Source organism: Drosophila suzukii, chromosome 2R (assembly GCF_043229965.1).
Source record: "Drosophila suzukii chromosome 2R, CBGP_Dsuzu_IsoJpt1.0, whole genome shotgun sequence".
Taxonomy (NCBI): domain Eukaryota; kingdom Metazoa; phylum Arthropoda; class Insecta; order Diptera; family Drosophilidae; genus Drosophila; species Drosophila suzukii.
In genome coordinates, this window is record NC_092081.1 from 1737737 (window position 1) to 1752994 (window position 15258).

Sequence of the window (15258 nt, forward strand, 5' to 3'; positions counted from 1 at the left end):
TTTTATACATTCTATATAATCTTCATGATTCAGTTTTTTAATAACTGATTTCTTAACTCCTTTAATTTTTTTATACATTCGTTTTCGTTTCCTTCCTTATCAACTAAACAAGAGTCTGCCTTAGCCTTAAGTCCAGCAAAAGAAGTCATAGCCCTACCTGCATCTTCATCCTTAATTTTTCCAGGTTCCCTATTATTAGCTTGAACTATATTCAATTGGTTTTCTAGTTTATAATTTGAGGTATCGAATCGTTCAGGATTTTCTTTTAAAGTTTCGTAAAAGTCTTTCTCTGAAGATAAAATAAATGAATCTGTATCCATATAAATTATTTTCGAAGAAGGACTTTTAAGTAATAGAAAATTATAATAAAATTCATACATTAACCATTTAGATAATTCTAAAACAGCAACTCCTATGTATATTGGCTTATCATACATAATTTTTGATGGTGTTCATTCAATCGCTGCAAGATCTGTCCCAAATATCTCAACGCTATGGAAGTCATGTCTAGCTATGCGTTGCCTAAAGCCTGGCGAATTTTGTCTTTATTTATAATGTTTTACTAATACTATATTTCTTCGCTTGGACACATTTTCCATTGTTTTGCCGTGTACTGCATTATTCATTAACTTAAACAAATTTTTTTCATAATCATTTTCGGCTAATTTTCTTTGATCAGTGTTTAAATCAATATAAGGCTTTAACCAGCATGATTGTGTAAAAGACAAAACCCATGCTGTATACAAAGTTGAAGCTGTTTTAAGTGGATAATGTATTCGTTTTTATTCGTTAAATCAGCTATAAGTTTTTTCTGCTTACCTCCTGGAGGAGCTTTGTTTTCTGGACAGAAAGGCAAGTAGTTATGTGAGTCATGCCGATCAGTAGGATATTCTAAATCAACTTCTAATATATATCCTACATTTCCCTCAACAGAAATATTTTTATAATCGAACGATTCTAATTGATCATTACCTAAAAATTTAATTCCTGAAAGCGGTAAGGGTTGACTCATTGCCCAACCATATAAATTATTTGCATCAATATAGCACAGATAGTTATTTGGTTTACTTGAATCAAAGTTAGTTGTATATTTATTATTATCTATAGAAATTGGGTACATTGAGTTAACACACTCCTTATCGCCTTGAGCATAGCATCCCAAGATATTGACGGTGCTGTAACATAGTTAATAGGGTCAAGCTTATAAATTTTCTGACAAATTTAGTACTTAGAATTTTAAAATCTTTGTCCTCCATGTAGCTCGATAGTTTTTCTAAACTAGAATTTAAAAATCTAATCGAATCGATATATTTTATTTTATATCTCTTTGAGGCATTTTTTTTAATTGTCTGCGTTAGCGCTATATAAAGCTCTTTATTAAAGGGTATGGGGCTTCAGTCTGCATCTAATTCAGAAATGAATTAGATATGTTATGAAATACTACAGGAAAGAAGGGATCACTTAATTGTACTTTGGCTTACAATTTTTATGAATGGGACCCATGTATTTTCCAGAAAATTTATCAAAATATTTGTCCAGGTCGTCAGCGTTGAGATAAGGATTATATTTATGTGCTTATGTGATACGGCACATGCAGTATGCTTCTGCACTTTTGTTGTTAACGACGTTGAAGACGAATATAGGCATGTTCTATAGTTTTCAAGAACAGCCTCAATATCGGCATATATCACCACCGGAGGAGATAATTTTTTGTGAAAGCCCTTAAATGAAGTTGTAGTTTTTGGTTCAGGGTAAAACGAGGTCATCTTTCCGCATTCAAGTTTGTTGTGGGTAGTATTATTAGCTGTGAAAAACTGTAGACAGTTATCACAAAAATATCCTCCTGATTTGGCCTTGGAATGCTGTGAGTAGCATAATCTTTTTACACTTATAATGTCAGCGTAATGCATACTTTCTTGGTTTACGTTACTTATTCCCAACATATTGATGTGGTTAGTTCGAATACACTTAGTTCTAAACGTTGGTCCGATAATTTTGTCACCATCAGCATCGATCTCATAAATATTTATACTAAAATCTTTATTATTTTTCTCAAAATGAATAATCCCTTTATTCGTGATTGGAAACCCGATTTCTGAAAAATCCAATCTTATTCCGTCATATACAATTATTTCGTTATTAATATTAATGTGGTAAGTTGTGGGCTTTGTCATTTTCTCTCGTGAATACTTTTTTTTGCTTTGCTGTTGTAAAGGTAGCACTCTCATGAGTTTTTTAGCTATGAATGCCAGTATGCACCATTTGAAACAAAATACGTCAGTATTCCGTACGTTTATAAGTCCATTTCGGGCTCTTATATTCTTCGGGGCCTGTATGTATCCGCTAGCAGAAATGTTTTCTAGCTTGATTATAGTAATTTCAAAATAATTGAAATTTTTTTTTGTCCAACCAGAGTCTTTTCCTTGAAACTCACTGCTCGATGCTAATAAGCTATCTACTGCCATAGTTCATCGATAATGTTTTCATTTTGGTATACAGATTTATATGATGTCCCAAAATGTTTTGTTGTTTCAACAGTAACTCCTTCGTCTGTTTGTTTAATATAGGTACCATAAACTCTTAGGTTGAATTTAATGGCTCTATATTCTATCATGCAATGCTTTATAATTTCAATTATATATTTTTGGCAATGATGATAAAAATCGTTTAAATCAATAGTGTTTTGGACTGTACTATTGATTCGATATGATTTTACAGGAAAAACAGTTTGAGAGTTAAGAAAAATTATATTTTCATTATTTTTTACTTCTCTGGCTGATGCATTTTTATGCTTATCGGTCAATATGTGTTGACGTTCCCTTAATGTAAGATATTTATCACCACAAGTAGGACATACAAGTTCTAATTTAAAATCCTTTTTATTTTCGCTAATCTTAGCTTTTTTTCCTTGGTTGAGTACTTCCTTTCCCTCATCCATTCTCATCCGTTTGAAAGCATTTGATGATGTTGTGGGATGATCGTCCAGATGATTTTGCCTTCTGTTTTGTGGTTGCCGTTTTTCAACATTCATTAAAATATTGAAGGCATTTTTAGGTCCATTACAATTTCGATAGTGCTCGTCAAATTTATAATTATGAACTAAGGTAGAGCATAAGTCACACCGTATTTTTGATTTGCACATTTAAACCTCGAAGGCATTCCGAGGCTTTGAGCACTGAGCATAATGAGCTTCAAACTCACTCATCTCCACATTTTTGGTGCACAAATCACAAGCAATGAATGACTCAATTTTTAGGGTTTTAGTTTTAATTTTTTATTCAAAAAATATATTTTTATATGTTGTAATGTTGTTAACAATTTTCACCCACTCGTTAAAAAGGTAAAAAGCACGATAATGTTTTTAACAATTTTCACCCACTCGTTAAAAAGGTAAAAAGCACGATTAGAATTGTTAGGCGCGATTACAAGGATCGACGTGGATCTAATTATTTTATTAGAATACAGTACTGAGGCATTTGAAGAACTGATCCTGAGCAATTTGAGTGGTGTCATTTTTATAGTCTAGGATGTTCACTTAACAGGTTGACATCTTCAGGGAGTGCATACAGGCATCTTGTACTCCTAGAACTAATCCAATTGGTTCTCGAACATAAGGAGCAGCCCAATACCCCAGTAGAATGGTTATTAGAAGGAAAACGATCACAAGGATTGATAACAAGTTACCGGGGGTGAACGTGGTATAGGAGGGGTCTGGATGTAGGTAAATATCGAAGGTGTGCAACTTCGACATAGGTTAAGGAAAGGCAATCTCTGTGTAAGCAAGATATGAATAAATGGTCAGTTAAGGTCGGGCCAGCATTGACATAAGATGTCGCGATGCAACCATTCGAATTTCCTAAGCCTTAAGCTAAGAGTAGCTATTAAAAGCTGTTGCGGAGGTTTTTTAGGCGGTTTTAAATGTATTTTGTATGAGTTGTTTTTAATTGCAAGCGTATACTCATCATAATCAGTGTTTTTGGTATTCCACGGAACCCTCCCGTTTTATTGCATTTCAAATATTGTCACCCCTCGTTATCTTCTGAGAATGAGCAGGAGAAAGTGAACGTGCGTACCCACGAACCCGAATCTCACCCCCTACCCTTGAGTCCTTGCTCATGACTGCTTGTGCGCGAAGGTGTGAAATTTTAATTTTGTGTGTTTTGTTGAAAGTGTGCCATCTTTATTTTACAGCAGTGAAAATTATATTATTGAAATAGGGTTTGAAAAAGGCTTTCTATTGACACCAAATTTCTTTTTTTTTAGTGAGGGGGTATACTATTTAGGGTATCGGAGGTCATCGTCGTTTTTTGCCTTTTTCAGTCGAGTAGTGGGAATATACGGGAGCGGCGGTTTTCGCAGCGGAGGTTTGGACGCTGCCGAGACTGCCGCTGCGATGACCGCCGCTGCGGTCTTATACTCTAGTTTTTCTTATATGTTATATGATTCCTTTTGAGGAGTGTGTCTAGGAAAAATGAGCTGAAGAATCACTTTAATGTTCAAGTTGTATAAGACTTATAGGACCACTTTTCAGGGCTGAGGATATCGAAATTGTTTGTGTCTACGATAAAGTTAGAAGTTAGTGTATAGAAAAATTAGCTGGTGATATCGAAATTGTTTGTGTCTACGATAAAGTTAGACGGGTGTGTATAGAAAAATTAGCTAGTGGGATCACTTTAAGGTTTATGTTTTAAATTTCTTATTGGGAACACTTTTCAGGGTTTATATCTAAAGGCCACCCAATAATATTTATGTGTAGGATAAGAAGTTTAGTTTTAAGAATTTCTTAAAACGGTGCACTGAAGCGGAAAATTGTACCGAATTTCAAATTCTGCCTCCTCCCGTATATTCCCACTACTCGACTGAAAAAGGCAAAAAACGACGATGACCTCCGATACCCTAAATAAAATACCCCCTCACTAAAAAAAAAAAAAATTTGGTATCATTGGAAAGCATTTTTCAAGCCCTTTCCAATGGTATAATTTTCTCTGTTCTAAAATAAAAACTGCACATTTTGAACAAAACTCACAAAATTAAAATTTCACAACTTCGCGCACAAGCAGTCATGAGCAAGGACTCAAGGGTAGGGGGTGAGATTCGGGTTCGTGGGTACGCACGTTCACATTCTCCTGCTCATTCTCAGAAGATAACGAGGGGTAACCATATTTGAAATGCAATAAAACGGGAGGGTTCCGTGGAATACCAAACACACTTATTATGGGATGAGTATACGCTTGCAATTAAAAACAAGGAAGAACGCTATAGTCGAGTACCTCGACTATCAGATACCCGTTACTCAGCTAAATAGAGATATGCAAGCAGCAAAGCGAGATTAAAATGCCCCACCTACCGGCGGTATACAGATTTAAGCGTTATGGGCGTTAGAGTGGGCGTGGCAAATTTTTTTTTGGATCAATCGATAGGTATCGACGAGACCAATACATTTCAGTTAAAATTTTTTATCTAGCATGAAAATTGTGGGCGTCACAGGTTTTCGCGGTTTGTGGGCGTTCAAGTGGGCGTGGCAAACTTTTTTTTGGGTCAATCGATAGGTATTGATGAGAACAGTACATTACAGTTAAAATTTTTATTCTAGCATCAAAACTGTAGGAGCCACAGTTTTGGGCGGTTTGTGGGCGTTAGAGTGGGCGTGGCACTGTGTTGAAACAAACTTGCGCTGCGTTCTCAGCGTTCATCCGGACGGACAGACAGACGGACAGACGGACATGGCTAGATCGACTCGGTTAGTGATCCTGATCAAGAATATATATACTTTGTGGGGTCGGAAACGCTTCCTTCTGCCTGTTACATACTTTCCGACGAATCTAGTATACCCTTTTACTCTACGAGTAACGGGTATAACAACTCATACAAAATACATTTAAAACCGCCTAAAAAACCTCCGCAACCGCTTTTAATAGCTACTCTTAGCTTAAGGCTTAGGAAATTCGAATGTTTGCATCGCGACATCTTATGCCAATGCTGGCCCGACCTTAACTGACCATTTATTCATATCTTGCTTACACAGAGATTGCCTTTCCTTAACCTATGTCGAAGTTGTACACCTTCGATATTTACCTACATCCTAACCCCTCCTACGCCACGTTTACCCCCGGCAATCCTTGTGATCGTTTTCCTTCTAATAACCATTTTACTGGGGTATTGGGCTGCTCCTTATGTTCGAGAATCAATCGGATTGGTTCTAGGAGTACAACATGCCTGTATGCACTCCCTGTAGATGTCAACCTGTTAAGTGAACATTCTGGACTATAAAAATGACACCACTCAAATTGCTCAGGATCAGTTCTTCAAATGCCTCAGTACTGCATACCTATGGATCTAACCGTAGAATTTATCGATTCGGAAAACGAGGTTGAGATTGACAACCTGGAATTACCACCCACGCAAGATTCTGATCTTGAAATAATCGAAAACTCGGATCTGGATCTTGTGCAGGTTTCCGAAGCAGAAGATTCGGTTGATCGCCTTCTACAAAGCGTATTTCATCCGGCTGTATCGTCGACCCAAAATAGGGACCCAGGATTGGAGTCTCTTGAGTGGAGCCAGTTTCCATTGCGGACTACTACGCAGGCTTTCTTGGAATCCCTTATCACACACGAAGAAGGTGAAGATGTATTCCAGTGTGCACAGGAATTTCAATTGGACGATGACCTATCCAAGCCAGAAGATGAGGTTTTTCCTAACGACGACCACATCTTTAAAGAACTTATGGGACCTCAACCGCCACCAACTAACCATAATTTAACTTTGCTGGATGATGAAGTTGACGACGCATTACTAGATGTTTTATTTGACCTAGATTCTTAACTTTTTAATTATAAATACACGATGCATAAAGAAAAATAAAGTAAAAACTATTTTAAAATTGAGGGCTTATAATTGTTTTTTATTTATTGAACAATTTTTCTTTGCCTTACAAATACTTTTTAGCTCTGCGTTGTGAACCAATAGACGATGCATATTAAAGTCGTATCGCAACCAAATTTTCCGTACTTTAGGACAGAAATAACAATAATAAAAGGAGGATTTAGATTTCTGATAGGCGAAGTTGTGTATTTTTAAGGTATGCGCTTTTAGGCCGCTGCGAGTAGTAAAGGATTTTGTTTCTGAACACAACTCGCAAAGGTACTTCACCATTTCGATGTTTTTAAAAATAAACTGACTTTTCTATAAAAAATGTATCTTATATAGCATTTGAGGGACAATTCTTACGTTATATATACTAACTTTATTTTAACGCTATTGAAAGATTTATATAAATATAAAAAGAGATAGACATACTGATATGTATTTCTGACTTTATTCTCAAGTATTACATAGTTTGAATAAGTATTTTGGTACATATAATGAGGACATATTGTTATCTCATTTACTCCACATGAGTTTATAGAAATATATAGTTTTTGACAAGTATAAAAGACCATGTAATTTCGGGTTAAAGAATTAGTATACAACAGTTAGGTACTAGTGCACAACGAATCCAATCTTACGCTGATCAAAAATGGTATGCATATAAATTAAAAGTAAATACTTTATCACCTAATTTTGTTGAATTTGATAGGACTTCTTAGAGACCTTAAATGACGTGAAGCCTGTGATTGGCTACACAAAAATTGAAAATCTATGTATTGGATTTGAGTATAAGATCACTGGATGTAAGCTGAAAAAGACACCATATGGAACTAAAATAGCTCTGTATTTAATTGATAAGGACGAAAAAAATGTTTGGATATTTCTTCCTAAAAGATATGTGAACAAATTTTCTACAAACATACCATTTAGGAAATTAAATGAGAATGGAATAACTATTGATCCATTCGAAGTTTGGATTCCAGTATAAACTTTGTCCCTGGACGATGATGCCTCATCTGGACCAGACACATGTCAGCGCATATGCTGCCTGCACTGAAAGAGGAAGCCCTTAGTCTAATGATTAAATATTATAAGTTAAACAAACGTATTGCTCCAAAACCATAAATAAAACGAATTAATTTTACATAAATATATATGTTTTTATGTTTTTAAATGGTTCTTAAACATTTTTAATATTAATTTATTGTTAAATAAAAAGTAGATTTTCTTGAATTTTCTTTAAAAAAAATTTAGTGTTTTCTTTTTACTTTTAAAAAGACCGCACAGCATACAATAATGTCCGAAAGTGTTAGAAAAGAATACCTGTAGTTGTTGCTTATTAAAAAAAATTTATAAGCGTTAGATTTTAAAAATTTTAAAAATTCTTTTTTCTGGGGATATTGACCATATGAATCGAAAAATTCTGCTGGCCTACGACTATCAAAATAAAATGCAATCCAATAAGTTCCAGGTTGATCTGAAGTGTCGGTACTCGCAATTATTAGTGCGGGATACTTTAAAATAGTTTTTGGTACCATATCCGAAGGAAAAACTCCTTTAAAAAAAGATTTTGTCTTTGAATGCTTTGAAAGAAAATATTCAATTTGTAAAGTATTCATTTTAAAAGAGCGTACGAATATTTCTATGCTTATCAATATCAATCATTGAATCGTATTCACAGTATACTAAGCAAGTAACTGCTTCAGCAAGTGGTTCCGAAAATCTTCCTTCGATTCTTATAGTACCTTGAGAGATTAAATTTGAACATATAGTTGAATTTGATTGATCAGCAGTTAAGTCAAAGGCTAATATAAATCTGTTTGAATCAAACATTTCCTTGGTAATTTGAAGTCTACGATCGTAATGTTCCACATATTCTAAAAAGCATATTATAACCTCTTGATCTTTGAACCTTTTCAGCGTTCGAGTAATCGAACTCCAGAGCGTGGGAAGGAACTTGAACTCCATTAACCAATAGGTTAAAGCGTTGAATTTTAAAATGTTCGAATTGAAATGGGTCTAAGGCTCGGTTTCCTGAGTATGGGCGGTTTTTAACCATACAAAAAGCCAGAAAATTTTGTATATGACCAATAACTGCGTTGTCTATCGACAGTGTATTGTTGCCCGGATATATTGTAAATGATTTGACTTCAACCTTGTTGAATGGGTACAGAGCATTTTTTGTTTGTAAAACATGGTGATGAGCCAATAAAATGTTTGGGTTAACTGTAATGTGGTTCATAAAAAGTTGTGCTTCAAGTATCTTTAAATTTGATTCCGTACCAGTTTCCATTAAATAAAACGCTGTTTGTTCAATATTGAAATTTATTCTTAAATCAACATTGTTAGCAAGCAGTTTGTTTTGATTTAAAATATCTCCATGAACTTTTCCGAATAACTCAACCTTGTTACTATTTTAAAACATATTTTTAAGGGTTATATTCGAGTCCGGATAAACATATTTCCTTGCTGTTATTCTTCCAAAGTTGGGAAAATAACCTTGGGAGGACAAATGACTTCGTTCAATGCTGTTGTTATCATTTTTTTAAGTTGCACAACAAGTCGTAAATCAACACTTGATAAATCTTGATACGTTTCACCATTTCCCATGCAAACAAATTTGATTGAAGAGGCGCCGTCCAAAGAAGCCATTGGATTGTATGAGACTTCTTCAGTTCTTAGAACAGAACTTTGGGTGGGGTGTGCCGCAAACAAATCTAATTCACTTTTCATACATTCGATATGCGTACTCATTTTGCTTTAGAAAAAATATCTTTAATATTTAATTTTCTTGTTGATTTTTTTTTTATGTTGCGTTTGGGTATGTTTACGTTGTCGTTTATATGTATAATGAAGTCGTTTTTTCCTATTACATAGCCTTTTTTTCTTTTTCCACTTCCACTTTGAAAACGGGTAATTTTATCAATCGATTTTTTTTTGTAAAGCAATTTTACTTTGTTCTCGAATTATATTTCTTAAAGGCTTTCTCCCAAATTCATTGATTACAGCCTTACCAGTCTCAGCAGCCTTATTATACCCGTTACTCGTAGAGTAAAAGGGTATACTAGATTCGTCGGAAAGTATGTAACAGGCAGAAGGAAGCGTTTCCGACCCCATAAAGTATATATATTCTTGATCAGGATCACTAGCCGAGTCGATCTAGCCATGTCCGTCTGTCCGTCTGTCCGTCTGTCCGGATGAACGCTGAGATCTCGGAAACTATGGGAGCTAGGCTATTGAGATTTGGCGTACAGATTCCTGAGCTTCTTACGCAGCGCAAGTTTGTTTCAGCACAGTGCCACGCCCACTCTAACGCCCACAAACCGCCCAAAACTGTGGCTCCTACAGTTTTGATGCTAGAATAAAAATTTTAACTGAAATGTATTGTTCTCATCAATACCTATCGATTGACCCAAAAAAAAGTTTGCCACGCCCACTTTAACGCCCACAAACCGCGAAAATCTGTGACGCAATTTTCATGCTAGATAAAAAATTTTAACTGAAATGTATTGGTCTCGTCGATACCTATCGATTGATCCAAAAAAAAATTTGCCACGCCCACTCTAACGCCCATAACGCTTAAATCTGTATACCGCCGGTAGGTGGCGCATTTTAATCTCGCTTTGCTGCTTGCATATCTCCATTTAGCTGAGTAACGGGTATCTGATAGTCGAGGTACTCGACTATAGCGTTCTTCCTTGTTTTAATTGTCTGCGCTAGCGCTATATAAAGCCCTTTATTAAAGGGTATGGGGCTTCAGTCTCCTTCTAATTCAGTAATGAATTAGATATGTTATGAAATACTACAGGAAAGAAGGGATCACTTAATTGTACTTTGGCTTACAATTTTTATGAATGGGACCCATGTATTTTCCAGAAAATTTATCAAAATATTTGTCCAGGTCGTCAGCGTTGAGATAAGGATTATATTTATGTGCTTATGTGATACGGCACATGCAGTATGCTTCTGCACTTTTGTTGTTAACGACGTTGAAGACGAATATAGGCATGTTCTATAGTTTTCAAGAACAGCCTCAATATCGGCATATATCACCACCGGAGGAGATAATTTTTTGTGAAAGCCCTTAAATGAAGTTGTAGTTTTTGGTTCAGGGTAAAACGAGGTCATCTTTCCGCATTCAAGTTTGTTGTGGGTAGTATTATTAGCTGTGAAAAACTGTAGACAGTTATCACAAAAATATCCTCCTGATTTGGCCTTGGAATGCTGTGAGTAGCATAATCTTTTTACACTTATAATGTCAGCGTAATGCATACTTTCTTGGTTTACGTTACTTATTCCCAACATATTGATGTGGTTAGTTCGAATACACTTAGTTCTAAACGTTGGTCCGATAATTTTGTCACCATCAGCATCGATCTCATAAATATTTATACTAAAATCTTTATTATTTTTCTCAAAATGAATAATCCCTTTATTCGTGATTGGAAACCCGATTTCTGAAAAATCCAATCTTATTCCGTCATATACAATTATTTCGTTATTAATATTAATGTGGTAAGTTGTGGGCTTTGTCATTTTCTCTCGTGAATACTTTTTTTTGCTTTGCTGTTGTAAAGGTAGCACTCTCATGAGTTTTTTAGCTATGAATGCCAGTATGCACCATTTGAAACAAAATACGTCAGTATTCCGTACGTTTATAAGTCCATTTCGGGCTCTTATATTCTTCGGGGCCTGTATGTATCCGCTAGCAGAAATGTTTTCTAGCTTGATTATAGTAATTTCAAAATAATTGAAATTTTTTTTTGTCCAACCAGAGTCTTTTCCTTGAAACTCACTGCTCGATGCTAATAAGCTATCTACTGCCATAGTTCATCGATAATGTTTTCATTTTGGTATACAGATTTATATGATGTCCCAAAATGTTTTGTTGTTTCAACAGTAACTCCTTCGTCTGTTTGTTTAATATAGGTACCATAAACTCTTAGGTTGAATTTAATGGCTCTATATTCTATCATGCAATGCTTTATAATTTCAATTATATATTTTTGGCAATGATGATAAAAATCGTTTAAATCAATAGTGTTTTGGACTGTACTATTGATTCGATATGATTTTACAGGAAAAACAGTTTGAGAGTTAATAAAAATTATATTTTCATTATTTTTTACTTCTCTGGCTGATGCATTTTTATGCTTATCGGTCAATATGTGTTGACGTTCCCTTAATGTAAGATATTTATCACCACAAGTAGGACATACAAGTTCTAATTTAAAATCCTTTTTATTTTCGCTAATCTTAGCTTTTTTTCCTTGGTTGAGTACTTCCTTTCCCTCATCCATTCTCATCCGTTTGAAAGCATTTGATGATGTTGTGGGATGATCGTCCAGATGATTTTGCCTTCTGTTTTGTGGTTGCCGTTTTTCAACATTCATTAAAATATTGAAGGCATTTTTAGGTCCATTACAATTTCGATAGTGCTCGTCAAATTTATAATTATGAACTAAGGTAGAGCATAAGTCACACCGTATTTTTGATTTGCACATTTAAACCTCGAAGGCATTCCGAGGCTTTGAGCACTGAGCATAATGAGCTTCAAACTCACTCATCTCCACATTTTTGGTGCACAAATCACAAGCAATGAATGACTCAATTTTTAGGGTTTTAGTTTTAATTTTTTATTCAAAAAATATATTTTTATATGTTGTAATGTTGTTAACAATTTTCACCCACTCGTTAAAAAGGTAAAAAGCACGATAATGTTTTTAACAATTTTCACCCACTCGTTAAAAAGGTAAAAAGCACGATTAGAATTGTTAGGCGCGATTACAAGGATCGACGTGGATCTAATTATTTTATTAGAATACAGTACTGAGGCATTTGAAGAACTGATCCTGAGCAATTTGAGTGGTGTCATTTTTATAGTCTAGGATGTTCACTTAACAGGTTGACATCTTCAGGGAGTGCATACAGGCATCTTGTACTCCTAGAACTAATCCAATTGGTTCTCGAACATAAGGAGCAGCCCAATACCCCAGTAGAATGGTTATTAGAAGGAAAACGATCACAAGGATTGATAACAAGTTACCGGGGGTGAACGTGGTATAGGAGGGGTCTGGATGTAGGTAAATATCGAAGGTGTGCAACTTCGACATAGGTTAAGGAAAGGCAATCTCTGTGTAAGCAAGATATGAATAAATGGTCAGTTAAGGTCGGGCCAGCATTGACATAAGATGTCGCGATGCAACCATTCGAATTTCCTAAGCCTTAAGCTAAGAGTAGCTATTAAAAGCTGTTGCGGAGGTTTTTTAGGCGGTTTTAAATGTATTTTGTATGAGTTGTTTTTAATTGCAAGCGTATACTCATCATAATCAGTGTTTTTGGTATTCCACGGAACCCTCCCGTTTTATTGCATTTCAAATATTGTCACCCCTCGTTATCTTCTGAGAATGAGCAGGAGAAAGTGAACGTGCGTACCCACGAACCCGAATCTCACCCCCTACCCTTGAGTCCTTGCTCATGACTGCTTGTGCGCGAAGGTGTGAAATTTTAATTTTGTGTGTTGTGTTGAAAGTGTGCCATCTTTATTTTACAGCAGTGAAAATTATATTATTGAAATAGGGTTGGAAAAAGGCTTTCTATTGACACCAAATTTCTTTTCTTTTAGTGAGGGGGTATACTAATTACGGTATCGGCGGCCATAGTCAATTTTTACTTGTTTCAGTCGAGTAGTGGGAATATACGCATTTTGCACTTTGAGTCGCCAATGTTCACGAAAAAAATTCCCTACGCAAGGGTTCTGAGATAAAGGTCAAAGATGGAAAACCTTTGATTTTGCGGTATTTGAAACACAATAACAAACGAACGGATTCTTGGTTTGTTGGTGTATCGAACTGATTTTACTGTTTGCTCGCTACAAAAACGCTGCGGCTAGCTCAGAGATATTGTGTGTTCGTCCCACCAGATTTTTACTGCGTTATTGCACGTGACCCAAGAAATTACAGGATGTCCAGTTGGGTCAAATCGGAAAACTTTAATGTTTTGCTTTTGCTGAAATTGTTGTGATCGTCAGCTGGCTGAGACCCCGTGTGCTTTCGATGCTCTCCGGCCTCTTGTGCTTCTCGATGCTTCGCACCGATCCGGCACAGCTTGCTGGACTAAGAATGTCCACCGTCTTGCCAGACACCGTGCACGCAGTCCTTCTCCATGCTAACCCTGCCGGGATCTCTTTAACGCCTCTGCTGTTCCTCCTATCCAATCTCTGAGATCCTCAGCCTTGTAGCATTAGCGGAACGGTACTCTCGCTACCACTCACTCCATTAAATCCTCGCACTTGTACTTTGGTTCTCCTTGTGTCGTAGATTATCTCGCGTATGCCGACCCTCGCCTGCGTATCTTGATTAACTGTCCCCAGTCGCGCTTGCGCCGTCCTTTTTAAAGGCCTTGGCTGTTTCGTTATTTCCCTTTCTGTGTGCTAGATTCGTCGGAAAGTATGTAACGGGTAGAAGGAAGCGTTTCCGACCCCATAAAGTGTATACATTCTTGATCAGGATCACTAGCCGAGTCGGTCTAGGCATGTCCGTCTGTGCGTATGAACGCTGAGATCTCGGAAACTATAAAAACCGCCGAAAACTGTGGCTTCTACAGTTTTGATGCTAGAATAAAAATTGTAACTGAAAAGTATTGTTCTTATCAATACCTATACGCCCACTTTAACTTTTTTGGTTCAATCGATAGGTATTGACGAGACTAATACATTCAGTTAAAATTTTTTAGCTAGCACGAAAATTGTGGGCGCAAGAGGTTTTGGCGGTTTGTGGGCGTGGCATAGTCGCGTAACAAACTTGCGCTGCGTACAAGGCAACGGAATCTAAATCTGAAATCCCAATATTTCTATCTTTGATAGTTTTCGAGATATTCGAGTTCATATTTGCGTTTTTTTTAAGTTTGTGGGCTAAAGTGGGAGTGGCAAATTTTTTTTTGGGTAAATCGAAAGGTATTGATGGGAACAATACATTTCAGTTACAATTTTTATTCTAGCATCAAAACTGTAGGAGCCACAGTTTTGGGCGGCTTGGGCTGTTAAAACAATCTTGCGCTGCGTAAGAAGCTCAGGAATCTTCATGGTAAATCCCAATCGCCCAGCTATTATAGTTTTCGAGATCACAGCGTTCACACGGACGGACAGACAGACAGACAGACGGACATTAGAGCTAGAGAGTTGAAATTTCAGAATTAAATTCCTTTTTTCATACGCAGTGCATGTCTGTTTCGCGAACAAACCCAGCCAAAGCTGTGACGCCCACAGCTTTTATGCTAGGATAAAAATGTAAACAAAAATGTATTGCTTTCGTCAGTACCCATCGTTAGACGTTTATACATTTTTCTTATTTGGCACGCTTCATGAAAGTCGTGCAGTTTCTCACATAC